The sequence below is a fragment of the Bubalus kerabau genome, chromosome 3 (genome assembly GCF_029407905.1).
Source record: "Bubalus kerabau isolate K-KA32 ecotype Philippines breed swamp buffalo chromosome 3, PCC_UOA_SB_1v2, whole genome shotgun sequence".
Lineage (NCBI taxonomy): Eukaryota > Metazoa > Chordata > Mammalia > Artiodactyla > Bovidae > Bubalus > Bubalus kerabau.
This window is the reverse complement of record NC_073626.1, coordinates 76,198,111-76,213,018: the sequence shown is the minus strand read 5'-3', so window position 1 is coordinate 76,213,018 and position 14,908 is coordinate 76,198,111. Positions and strand designations below refer to the sequence as shown.

Sequence of the window (14,908 nt, the reverse complement as noted above, 5' to 3'; positions counted from 1 at the left end):
TTATAGAATGGGAATACTAATTACTCAATTTCAAAAGGCTTAGAATAACATGTCAGGTTACAGAAATATAAAAAAGGAAATTTCCTAGCAACCTTCAGTTACTATGTGACATACCACATAGAAAGGATAAAAAAGAAGTGTTTTAGTTTAGCAAAAGTAAGAAGAGTTTAAAAAATGCTTGCCTAAATATGCATTCATAACTTATTTCTTCATTTAGGTATGCTTATTTTTGTATGATAGTATATCATCCACACATCTTCCTCCAAAAAGAAATTTTAAGAGATAATGCTGCTGCTGCTGCTAAGTTGCTTCAGTCGTGTCTGACTCTGTGCGACCCCATAGACGGCGGCCCACCAGGATCCCCCGACCCTGGGATTCTCCAGGCATAGTGACTGAAATAAATAAAATACTCCTCTGCCTTAAAAAACTACATTAAAATTACAAAAGTATGGGAATTAAAAACATGTTGTTGTTGTTTAGTTGCTAAGTCATGTCCCACTCTTTTGTGACCCCATGGACTGTAGCCCATCAGGCTCCTAAATAAAATCCCAAGCAGTGATTTGGCTTTTTGGAAATAATTTGAAAACATTTGGACCATTTTGAAGGCTTTCCAATGCTGCTGGAGAAGAAAAACAAACATACTTACTTTGAAAGTTATTTGCCTGTACTAAACACAAGCAAGCAATATTTTCCAACAGATTAAAGATAAACTAAACATTTAAAAACTCCTGTTCTTCCTTTCAAATATCTGAATTATCTAAAACCCTTTTAAGGGAGTCCACAAGATGGAGATATGTCACTACCACCAATACGGAGATACCTCTTAAGATGAAAACTACCATAAAATACAACATTTGAGTAACTAACATTAACATCCTAAGGCAATATGGGAACACAAATCCTCAATCATTATTCATACACCAAGCCACTGTAAACCTAAATCATTTCTGAAGCCCTGAATGTGTCAAGAACTTTGACAATTATGACTGGAGCCAGGAAACTGTAGCAGTGCAGAATTTCTTATGAATTTCTCCAGTTACTTTTTATAAATGCTGTCTTGGATGACAGCTTAATGTGTACCACATGCAATATTTATTCTTCTTCAGTGTCAGACTGTCTAGCCATCCAAGGGAATACAAAGAATGTCACTTATTAGGATAAAAGCACAGGGAAGGTAATCAAGGACATATGTAACATCAGCCAATCATGCCCTATTTCAACATCCTATTCCATTCATAACAGTTCAACAATTATTTGCTTACTGATAACTTGCTTTCAGGCTGTTTGTGTTCACCATAATGGTGGTTTGCATTTATTTTGCTCTTTAGAATTGGACACTTGCTGTGCCATACGTGTTTGTCAAAACTTTATATCTTCTGTCAGAAATGGCTTAGCATATCAAATAATTTCTATTTGTCAGGAACTACCAATACAACAATCAGTAACCCTTGATGTCAATAGGGCACTGAAATAACCATAAGACAGCAAATGTGTAACTAAATATTTTACCAAAAAAAAACCCTCTGTAAGTGATAAATAATAAGAAAGTTCTTACTATCAGCCAAGTTATACACACATTCACCTGCATATAGCTAGGAATACTAAATAGGCACTGGTTTTTCTTTTGTTTTAGTTTTTCAAGATTGTAAAGCTGTTAAGAATGTCCCAGTGTAATCTGGAGGTCTTTAAACTATATAGCCAAAATTTCTAAGCAACACCAAGTCACATTAAAACATAAACTTTGCCAATAATATAAATTTCACTTAATAATAGATTTAAGATAATTCTCTATCATACATCATAAACATGAAATGAGTAACTGTAGAAACACAATTATTTTATCACATTTAAACATTAAATGATATGACTTCAACTATTTATTCGATTAACATTTAAAAACTTATAAAAGTACAAATTTCAAGAGATCTAGACAACAAAGATGTTTACGTCTGAACACAGGAAAGAAGGGCTTCCCTGGTGACTCAGATTGTAAAGAATTTGTCTGCAATGTGTGAGAGCCAGGTTTGATCCCTGGGTTGGGAAGATCCCTGGAGAAGGGAATGGCTAACTCCAGTATTCTTGCCTGGAGAATTCCATGGACTGAGGAGCCTGGCGGGCTACAGTCCATGGAGTCACAAAGAGTCGGACACGACTGAGTGATTAACATAGGAAAGGAAGCATGGTTGGTATTCCCCATATTCTCTCTCTTGGTCTCTTCTTCTGTCACAGATTTGGCCTAAAGTAAAGTTCTACAATGCAAGAAATATTCCATGAAAACTATTTTACACAATATTTTTTTTAAAAGACTCAGAAAAAAACCACTTTAAATAATAAAAACATTATTACAAGCTGTTCTTTTTCAGTCTACATCTATCTGAAAGTGAAAGAAAGTGAAGTGAAGTCACCCAGTCATGTCTGACTCTTTGCAACCCCATGGACACCAGGCTCCTCCGTCCATGGGATTTTCTAGGCAAGAGTACTGGAGTGAGTTGCCATTTCCTTCTCCAGGGAATCTTCCCGACTCAGGGATCGAACCCAGGTTTCCCGCACTGTAGACAGACGTTTTACCATCTGAGCCACCAGGGAAGTCCAACATCTATCTGAACTGCCTTGTAAACCACTGCTTTTCTTAGCTACATAGTACGTGTTACAGCATACCTGCTGATAAGATAAGGAAAAATCCATTAGGATAGAGATGGAAAGGTATAGAGATTAGTCTTGATTAACGACAAGGAGAAACAGCAAGATTTTCTAAGTGCTACTGTTCCATTCAAAAGTCTTGAGCATTCATGAAATAGTAAAATCTCTCCAAATATGAACTCTGATATTTATATTTCTAAATAGATTTTTAACTGGATCCCAAACCTTAAAATATATATACATATATATTTGGTAGGAGAAGGAAAGAGGAAACAAAAATGCAGTGAAAGGAAAAGAAAATGTAAGTGACCTTTATCCTTATAAATTTCAGAAGGCAGAACACTACATTATAAAAAATAAAAATATGTATATTTAGAAGAAATAGAAGAAAATGGAAAATTGCTATCCTTTATTTCTTGAGAATTAACAGGTTACAAAATGCTTTAAAGATACTTTTTAATTTGAGCTCATGAGAGAAAGTATGAAACACTTGGTTGCATTTATAGCATGCTTTTCATTCAACCAAAAGTACAAAAAAAGAGCTGTCTATGTTGGTTGTATACCAGTGAAAAATACAGAAATGCATACTCAGCTGGTAAAGAATCCACCTGCAATGAAGGAGACCCTGGTTCGATTCCTGGCAGGAAGATCCACTGGAGAAGAGATAGGCTACCCACTCTAGTATTTTTGGGCTTCTCTGGTGGCTCTGATCGTAAAGAATTCACCTGCAATGTGGGAGACCTGGGTTTGATCCCTGGGTCAGGAAGATCCCTTGGAGGAGGAAAGGCAACCCATACCAGTATTCTTGCCTGGAAAATCCAATGGACTGAGGAGCCTGGCAGCCTATAGTCCATGGGGTCACAAAGAGTTGGACATGACTCAGTGACTTTCACTTTCATACTTGCCGGGAAGCAAACCTAACTGCAGTGTTTTATTTAAGCAGCACTCAAAAAGTTAAAGAGAATTTATTGTGCAATTATAATGCCAGAGATAGATCATATATTAATACATGCTTTTTTCATCAAATTTATGAGAATTAAATTCCAAGACAAATGTACCTATCTACCACAGAATAATTTTACTTAATATGTGCAAAATATTTCATTTAATTCTCATTCTATAAGAAAGTTATTATTCTTTCTGTTTCACAGGTGAGGAAACAAAGGTTATAAGGAAACCAACCAGAGTATATTGAGTCCTGCTTATCTAAAACTCTTGCTGGTATGAGTTTCTGTGTAATTTTTAGCAAGATACAACCAAAATGTTTTCTCTCATGTGCTTGAGAGAAAGATAGATATTTGGGTAGATATTTGCCTTTTTGTGAGGGTTAAACCAAATGAGAGAACATATGTAAGGGCCCCTAAGTGCAGCATATAATAGATGTTCAACGAATGGTAGTCATTATTTTGCTCAAGACTCGGAGACATACACATAACATGAATATGCATATATAATGTTCTTTCAATTACATTGCTATGTGTTTCCATAGTATTTGAACAGAACATCATACAAATTATCTGCTTGCACTTCAGTTAACAAAAGAAAAATACACACAGTTCCCTACTCCCAGGAAGTTCTCAAAAACACATCCAAGTTACTGAAAACGCAAGGAAATAGAACAAATCACCGTGTGGTTAAAAACAAACACACGAACAACCAAGTGGTGGAAGAAAGGACTTGTCTTCAAAAAGAACTGATAACATGTATTTTCCGTGTAAAAATATATAAATTATTTTAATTATTGACCCTACAAAGGACTATTAAATTGGTACACGTTTAGAAAATAGCTTTCAGAGATAAGTTCATGAAAATAGAGTTTCAGGTAAAATGTTTATATTACTTTCAGTTAGCATTCTCTAGCCAGGTTATTGTGAATTTTCAGTCTCAAACTCTATAGTGCATGAACCATGTCTAAATGAAACGTACAGTGACAGGGAATGTGGCTGGTGTGCCACCTGGTCTCAGGCCTTGTCTACTCTCCAACATCACTAGTGCCCCAATGCTGAGATGGCACGGTGCAGAGGTAAAGAACCACAAGTCTGGACAGAAACTGCTTAGGTTTGAGTCTTGACGCCATTCTTCTCTAAGTTTCTCAGTCTTGCTATACTTGCTTAGCCTTCCTTAAAATAGTAATAGTTCTTACTCTACAAGGTTGGTGAGAGTCTTAAATGTAATGCATATAGTTACGTGTTCAGTGCTTCTTGACTGCTGCTGACTACCACTAACACAGCAACACTTCAGGTGCATGAATTATCTGCTGTTCTATTTCATGAGAGTCTCCCATTTCTCTGTTCATTTACATGTCAACTCCCTCACCTCAGCAGTGAAGAACAGTTCTTAACAAACTGCATGGTATGCTAGAAGAAAGAAAAAAGGAAAATTCTTTTTTATCATATAAATATATAAGAACTGATCCATACTTATAGCTGTTTTCTGGGGTCTTTTCTGTGGTATTATTTTAGATGTGGCAACTTGATGCAATTTTCATATGGGCTTCAATGAGAAACACTGTATTTTCTCCACTAAAATTTTCATATGTGGTATATTTAAAAATGGATGCTAAAGCAGGTGCTAAAATATTTTGCTGTAACAATATTATATAGTTAATAAAATTAAAAGGCAAGGCAAAAATGGCAGCAGCTAAAACTCATTATCCTAAGAAGGACACACAGTTTCATCTTGAGAATTGTTTCCTTTCATTAACTAAAACTCTAAACAATTTGATAGAGGTGATATTTTCTGAGATAAAACATAGCAGAACACAAAGTTAATTAAAGCAGTATTCTCAAAGATTTCTGAAGATTCACAAATATATCCTGCAGTGTCATGTGTGGGACTAGCATAAACATTCTAATCAAATGGGTCTATTTCTTCTACTACTGTAAGAAACTGGGCACGTTTTGAATCTCTCCAACTGTCTTATCTGTGAAATAGGCATGATAATATTTTTGTTTCATAAATATTCTTAAAATTTTCATATGTTTCACTGCTGCTGCTACTGCTAAGTCGCTTCAGTTGTGTCCGACTCTGCGACCCCATAGAGGGCAGCCCACCAGGCTCCCCCGTCCCTGGGATTCTCCAGGCAAGAAAACTGGAGTGGGCTGCCATTTTCTTCTCCAATGCGTGAAAGTGAAAAGTGAAAGTGAAGCCACTCAGTCGTGTCTGACTCTTCACAACCCCATGTACTGCAGCCCACCAGGCTCTTCCGCCCATGGGATTTTCCAGGCAAGAGGACTGGAGTGGGGTGCCATTCACTACTTTTCCATTACCATCTCACCGATTTCTAAACTCAGAGGGGTGCTGGCACAGAGCAGGAACTCAATAACGATGGTTTGCTATGTGTCCCCCTTTTGGTTTGGGACACGAAAAGCTAAGTCACTGTCATTTAGTGGGAGGGTGGGGACAGGACAGAGAAAAGAGAAATGGCACAATTTAAAAGGTAACAATTTTAAATATAAATTACGTATGAAAACTACTAGTGACCTTCATGTTTCATACATTCAGATAGGCTCTTTGGGGAAAACACAATTACCAGCAGACAGATGTTATCTGATCTTCTCCTTTTAAATTTCAAAATGAACTAAACTCAAAGATGTTTTTCACAGACTGTTCTTTTTAAAGAATTTCTAAGGAAATGTTGATAATGACCTAGGCATACTGATAAGTACCCCTTTACATTAATAACAAACACTTAAAGTACTGAAAAGGCACTTTTGTATCTCTTAATGGAAACACAACTTATTTATCTGTTAGCTTAACCCATTAGTAAACTAAAATGCAGATCTCTTTATCCAATTATGAAAATACTTTACTGTAATAAAACTTCAATTCAAGGCAAATGACAGTGTCTGAGGCCATTTCAAGATCTGAGCATCCAATGAAGAAACGTACATTGAAACACTGTAAAGTTCTGACAAATGCAGGTGGTTACTCTTAGTAAAGTTCAATCTACTTCTTTGAGGTCATACATCAAGCGACTTTTAAAAGTGGTTTGCCAGTAATAGTATGGGTTAGCAAGTTGCTAGACAAGCATCAAAAAGAAAAGATGAAATCTTAAACAAATCTCAGTTCAGTTCAGTCGCTCAGTCATGTCCGACTCTTTGCGACCTCATGGACTGCAGCACGCCAGGCTTCCCTGTCCATCATCAACTCCCAGAGTTTACTCAAACTCAACGTCCATCGAGTCGGTGATGCCATCCAACTATCTCATCCTCTGTCGTCCCCTTCTCCTCCCACCTTCAATCTTTCCCGGCATCAGGGTCTTTTCAAATGAGTCAGTTCTTCACATAAGGTGGCCAAAGTATTTAGTTTCAGCTTCAGCATCACTCTTTCCAATGAATATTCAGGACTGATTTTCTTTAGAATGGACTGGTTGGATCTCCTTGCAGTCCAAGGGACTCTCAAGAGTCTTCTCCAACACCACAGTTCAAAAGCATCAATTCTTTGGCACTCAGCTTTCTTTAGAGTCCAACTCTCACATCCATACATGACTACTGGAAAAACCACAGCTTTGACTAGATGGACCTTTGTTGGCAAAGTAATGTCTCTGCTTTTTAATATGCTGTCTAGGTTGGTCATAGCTTTTCTTCCAAGGAGCAAGCGTCTTAATTTCATGGTTGCAGTCACCATCTGCAGTGATTTTGGAGCCCAAAAAAATAGTCTGTCACTGTTTCCATTGTTTCCCCATCTATTTGCCAAGAAGTGATGGGACCAGATGCCATGATCTTAGTTTTCTGAATGTTGAGTTCTAAGTCAACTTTTTCACTCTCCTCTTTCACTTTTATCAAGAGGCTCTTAGTCCCTCTTTGCTTTCTTCCATAAAGGTGGTGTTATCTGTATATCTGAGGTTATTGATATTTCTCCCAGCAATCTTGATAATTGCAAATTTTTACTATATATAAATTATACTATATATAAATAATCTATATAATTGCAAATTTTACTTGCACACATTTAGGATATGTTTTAATCTTTTTAATTGCAATGTATTTGAGTAAGAATTTATTAGCTCTTATCAAATGGTTGCCTTCACATTTTACACTCTTTTTTCGATGTTCCATCACACTTGCCTTTGCATTTGCTATTCCCCCTCTCTAGACCAAGTTTTCCTCAGATCCTTCCTCTGCCATGTGTATTCCCTTACTTCCTAAGGGCCTTCCCTGACCACCCTAACTAAAATAGCACCTTGTCACCTTGATTTACTTATTTAATTCATGCATTTATTTTTTCATTCATTTGTAAACACTGAAAATTCTGTGGGAAGAATTTACTATGTACCAATTACTATCCTAAATGATCAAAGTGTATCAACTGATATAATAGTCATAATAATTTTATGAGGAAGACAGAGTTATTATTTTTATTTTACTTTTCTCATTTTATTTTTAAAATGAGAAAAGCAAAATTTCCAAAAGACAGACTTTAAAAGCCAGATATAAAATTCTAGCAGCCTAATTTTCACAACTCATAAATAACACCCCAACATTACTCATTGAGCAAATATAATCTGGCTGTTAACTAAATTTTAGTTATGTATTATGCTATATGCTAGATTTATCTGTAAAAAATAGACAGAGTGATAGTCTTAGAGCAATGAAATTATATATGATAAGGCTGTGGCAAAGGAAATGGGGGAAAAAGACATTAAAATGTGAGAGAGATGAAAAAAGTTCAAGTTAATAATTTTGAAGAAAAAGTATAAATCTTAAATATTGAGATTTCAAAGATGTAGACTAGTATAATGAAGGTATCATAAACATAGATGAAAAAATATTTTATAAAAATGATCAAGTAAAAAAAAATGATCAAGTGAAATAGTGATATAAGTTAAGCCACTGAGGTTATTTCTTCTTTCTTCTTCTTTGTTTTAAAAAAATGTTTTATTTTATTTATATTGGAGCATAGTTGATTAACAATGTTGTATTATTTCAGGTGTACAGCAAAGTGATTCTAATCATTTCTTGACATTATATTAAATATTTGTTTGTTAGTTGTCTGTTATCCCATGAGACTATAAATAACCCTTATGGGGGCAAAGGCTTTTTCTGTTTAGGCTCAATGATTATTTGCTTAGAAAAGGAAAAAGGAAGCATAGTACCTATCTCCTTGATGAGCCCACAGTGTTCATAAGAATCTATAAATTTTAAATTCATGATGACAGTTTTTATGAAGTTAACTGTGTTCTTGATAAAGCGTTAGAAAGACTGAACCAACGTGCAGCCCGCAGTTTACAGACAGAGGTGTACTCAGAGTTCCTATGTCAGTTATTCTGAAACGTATTTTTTTAGCAGAATTTTAATACTGATAATAAAAATGGTCAGATACCAAAATATGTCTCACCCAAACTGTACTATTTTTACTACATGGTGGAATAAATAGGCTTTTGAGGGCGTTTTGTAATCAAATGTTTTTGATGGCGAAATGCTTTCTAGGGCAATTTAGAATAAGGAAGTGCAATATTTTGAGTAATGTAACTAGCTTCAAATATAGACATGCCAATTCTACAAGTAAGTTTTATTTCCACTTTGTTCTCATTCTAGAGAGAGCAATAGCTGCCCACTATGAGAAAGACAAGAGCATGGTAAGATCCAAAAAACACTTATTTTCAAGGGGTAGAGGTATGGGAGTGGGAATGAGAGAAGGGAAAAAGGCCAGGTCTTATCATCAATTCAGTCCAGAAGAGTTGCTCGTGAATTGTGTACCTGTAACCTCAGGAATGCTCTGGACTGTCCCACAGTTAGAAAAAAAATCCTACCATGACAAACCTACATATGAGAGTTGAGAAGAAATCTGCATGGGCATCTCTTCTTTTGAATGACAATAAAATCCTCTAAATTGCAAATGATGAAGTCACAGGTCCTAACCTGAGTATGAGATGAGGGCAGAACCCTATAGAAGATGGTGCTGATAGGGTTTTATTGCTACCCATACTGCACAATAGAGACAGTTCTCAGTTTGTTTTGGATGACAACTGTCTCAAAGCATACATTTTTTCCATTATCTACATAATGCAAAGAAAAAAACAAGAGAATGTATCCCCAAAGACACATGTAGAAGACTTAACAAGTCCCTTTTCTATTACTTTTTGAATTATGTATTCTTTTTGAGTTATGTTACTTAAATTTGGGAAATACTGTTTATACAGAACACATTTTATGTGAACATTCTGATAAACTGTCTTCAATACGTAAAAGGCTTTCATTTGCCTGAGGTCAAAGAACCAGTTAGCATCAAAAAAGGACCACAACACTAGCATTTCAAATTCTAAAGTAGTTATATTCTTAATACACCAAACTTACTAGTAACATACTATCTAATTTATAAATAGACTTATGCTCTAAGTTTCTTAGAACTCACTTTCCTTGTAGAACCAATGTTATCAATGGTATCCAGCATTTTGGTCTAGCCTTCAGAAGTCTATTGAACTTACAATATAGTTAGCAGTATCTCCAAAGGTAGATCTAGTGACGGGGGAACACAGGAGAGACCACAGAGGGAAGGGCACAGAAAAGACTCCTCCTCTCCTCTCCTGCATAAGCACAGGGTGCTAGGCCAAACACTGAAACTGCCCCAGGGGGCCTCTTTCCTTCCCTTTTCTACAGTGTAAGTTATTGAGATCACTTACACTGCAGTGAGACTCCACTCCTCAGTCTTCACAAGGCCCTGCCCTCATCACCAACAGTCCTAAGATTTGCGGGCTTCAACATTCTCCCCTACCTTCACCAACTACTATTCAAAACTCCCATTTAATGAGTGTAGTTCACCTCAACTCATAGTTTTAGAAACAAAATCTGACTCAGCCATCCTTAACCTATGACACAGATTTTTTAGAATAACAACAGAACTTGCAGTATTCACCAAAGTGAGTCAGGTAGAGAGGCAGAGAAACGTTCTGTGCACATGAGAATCACTTGTGATCTGAGGAACATTAAACAGCTGTATGCCAAAGTTTGCTTTTTACTTCCTAGTTTATATATATGTGTGTGTGTGTGTGCATGTATGGAGAATATATGTTTTAATTTCATAAGAGAATCCTAGAGAACACTTGTTTTTTTAAAGAGCTTTAGTCTCTTAAAGCTGGAAGAAAATTTGTAAAACTTCTCCCTATTATTAATATATACAGTGAAATTCTTCAGCCACTTTATAAAAGATGAGTCCTGACACATTTGATAAAGCATATTGCTCATAAATCAATAAGTCAATGGATGGTGCTAATGCAAATAAAAACTGACTCTCCCGAAGTATCTTTCTCAAATTCAGTGAACAATCTTGTAAAGAGAAATTATCGTCTATAAACTGTACTGGGCAAAAAGGAAAATCGGCCAGGGGCAATTCCTACCATGTCTAATATGGTGGGTCAATAGCATTATATCCATATAAAAAGATGTGCTTTCTTCTATAATTACCTTTTTCAAATATGGCATCAGACGTGCGATTTGGTTTCATTATGACTATATGCTTTAGGGTAATAATATCTGTTGATAGGACTATGAAACTGCTGAACAAGTAACCCAAAACAATTTAATGAAAACCAGGCAAGTTCATAAGTATTATTACATATACATACATTTACAAATTCCAAAGGGCATTTCAAATAAAAGCACTCCTGAATGGCTAAAGGTCTTTTCCCTCCTACTTCTTTCAACCTTCCATGTTTTGTAATAAAAAGATTGTCTTGCTTTAGTATATTCTTTCCAACTCTCAAGATTTTGATCAGAGAAATTAAGAAACAGTCAACTCTACAAAATCCATTCACTAGAAATTATTTGAAATCCTAATTCATAGCACATATGATACTTTCAAAGCTTTATCATAACACAAATTAAAAAATAACTAATTGATAATTATTCAGTAGCAAAAACAAGAAAATATAAAACAGAAAGGAGTCATAAGAAAATATTTTCTTTTTAGATTCGTTTACAACTTACTTCAGTAAGATTAAGGCTATTTTTGTAGAGGATTTACCAATTTAATCAATCCCATACTGAAAAAGAGAATAGCTCAGTTTAGGCTTCCAGAATACCCTTGACCTGTCTTATCACCCTTTTCTATCTGGCAATGAAGAAAACAAGCAGTAGTCCTCATAAAGCAATCTCTAGTAAAAATTACAAATTATAGCTTTCCAAATTTAATTCAGCTAAAAAACTCCTCACATGTTAAATAGAAACTATAATCCCAAAGAAACACTATATGGATATTTCAGGGCTTTTACTTTGCCAGACTAGTGGATGATAAAGTGAAACATTTAAAAAAAATCTTATACTTGTGAATCTTGCTTTAGATACTAGGGTATATTCCTGAAAACTTTACACGAATTGAACCTAATTTTATATCTATTTGAGAAGCTTCCTGAACTAAAATGAATAATTTTTTAAGAATAATTAATCATTCCCATTTTATTTGTTTCAAGTAAATCAAATGTACAACAATGATTTTTTTTCAAAGCAGTCTATCTATGTTAAATTTCTAGCTTCGATGAATAATCTTGTCAGAAATTGCAGACTTCTTATAAGAGTTTTACAGAATACATCACAGCATTCCTGAAGTCCAAGAAAATGTTGTGTGAAGAAGGTTATATTAACCTTCTAGAAATATAATTGCGGAAGTGGACTTTTGCTCATGTAAAGCATATAGCCTGAAAATAATGGAAACCAGTGAACAAATCCTCCTATAGTGGTGAATACTGCTCCTGTTGATACGACATAATGGAAATGTACATAATATGTATTGTGGAGAACAATGTTCAAGGATGAGTTAGGTAGAACAATTTCTGTCAGACCTCCTACTGAAAGTCGGAAAATAAAACCTAAGGCTCACAGTACGGCAGATGATCATTCAGTATTACCTCCATGGAGAGCTGATAAACAACTAAATACCCATAGGAACAGCAATAATTATAGTAGCTGTGTAAAGTATGCTCATGTGTCAACATCCATACTTTTTGTGAATATATGATGAGCTTATCCAAGAAAGCCTAAGAAACCAATAGATACTACAGCTCAAACTATTCCTATATATCTGAAAGGGTTTTGTTTTTTTTTCCTGAATAGCATGTAATATACATGAATATAGTTTTGTTTTATATTATATATACATTAAAAAAAAAAAAAAACTGGGCTTCCAATGTGGCTCTGATGGTAAAGAATCCACCTGTAATGTAGAAGACCTGGGTTTGATCCCTGGGTTGGCAAGATCCCTTGAAGGAGGGCATGGCAAGCCACCCCAGTATTCTTGCCTGGAGAATACCCATGGACAGAGGAGCCTGGTAGGCTATATACTCCAAGGGGTTGCAAAGAGTTGGACGTGACTGAGCGACTAAGCACACATAAAAAATTATATGCAAAAATGTTCACACTCCCCCCTTTGTAAATAACCGCTGAGATGTAATACCTGTGATTCTTACATATAGTTCAAAAAGTCAAGAAAATATGGGGCTTATTCCATGATTCTTCCCTTGGCCAGGTACACACTGTATAGAATTGCCAAACTATGTTTAGTTGTTAGGTACAAATTTGTGGAAAACGAACAAAAACAGAAAAGCTGGGATAAGAAAGACTGAATCATAGAAAAATAAGAATTAATAGAACATTTTTCTATTCAAAATTCATTTAGTGAACTTGACAGATTGCCCTTCATTATATAATAGCTTAAAAGACTGTGCAAGTCCTGTCTACCTATCAAATCAATTTCAACAACTCAGATTAATTGATTTATGTAATATTAGAGAATAATGTTCAGTGACCACAAGCCCACCAGGGCATATGCAAATACATGTTTATAAATACATATAGGCACACAAGAAGTCTGAATGTCTTAAATTTTAGTTATACTTTACAGTTGAATATAAATATGTAGTATAATAAACAATAAAATAAAATTATCCTTTATTAACAGTTTTAATGGAGAAGGCAATGGCACCCCACTCCAGTACTCTTGGAAAATCCCATGGACGGAGGAGCATGGTAGGCTGCAGTCCATGGGGTCGCTAAGAGTCGGACGCGACTGAGCAACTTCACTTTCACGCACTGGAGAAGGAAATGGCAACCCACTCCAGTGTTCTTGCCTGGAAAACCCCTGGTGGGCTGCCATCTACAGGGTCACACAGAGTCGGACACGACTGAAGCGACTTAGCAGCAGCAGCAGCAGCAGCAAAAGTTTTAAGAAGGATGGGGACAAGAGAACACAAAAATGAAACATAATAGAAAGCTATGTAGGTGCACAAAATTAGTTTGTTGTGCAGATTTCATAATTAGATAGCATATACTAACAGAGCAACAAACGTGCAAAGACTGAAATTTACTCTCCCTAATCAAGCAACTGTTTGGCAGGACTAATGTCCTAAACCCGCTTGACACCATGACTTAGGCAGGCAATCTCAAATGAAAATTAATACTGCATGTAATAAATCTTAGTTATAAGTAACTGATCATGTTTAATATACGAAATCCTCAAGTGTTAAAAAATCACTGACATCTGCCAAAGACAACAATGACAAAAACGTAATAACAATGGTTGCATAGTTTCATTCATTCAAAGCATAATAATATATAATAATAATAATAATAAAGGTTTTGTGGATTTCCCTTACAACATCTGGCTTACTGTCATCTGATCACAACTCACCTGTCACTAACCTAGCTGCCATGTTAGCTTTTCTTCAGGGGCTAGGTCTTAATCATAAATGAATGAAATGACTAATTCAACATTGATAAAACCAGTGATGATTGGGGCCATTCTGGTGTTTACATCTTTCAAAAGGTCAATACACCTACTGAGTAGCACAATAGACTTATCTTTCAAAATGTTTACTTCTTTTCTAGGATTGAAAAATAACACATTAACATTTAAATTTAAAGTGAATTTTAGTAATTAAAATATAGTTTTAGTTTTCCTCTTGTGGCCAGAATCACACTTTTCCTCCTCTTTCCTGACCATTTAAAATAGTTTTCCAGATCTAAAAGACCCACGAAAATATTTATTACTGCTTCCTGCATTAGTTTTAATTTGCTACATTACATTATTTACTAACCTTAAAAAAATAAACCTTTTCTTCTGCTAAGGGAGCAGCTAATGCAAATGGAGCTGAGATATAAACATTACCAAAGAACAAGATGCTAACACAAATTTAAAGGATTTAGCAATTAAAATATATTTTAACTATTGACATCTGCTCGCAATGTTGTAAGTGATGAAAACCTAGTGTTCATATCCTTCATAATAAAAATTTATGCTGCACTTTAATACAAAGGATGTGTTGCATAAACAGAGG

General features: G+C 35.3%; 1 protein-coding gene across 1 annotated transcript in view; it reads right to left on the bottom strand.

Annotated features, from left to right (window-relative positions):
- Nucleotides 1–14,908, bottom strand: part of OLA1 (Obg like ATPase 1) — a 163,933-nt gene that overhangs the window by 28,965 nt on the left and 120,060 nt on the right. The gene's annotated exons all lie outside the window — the stretch shown is intronic.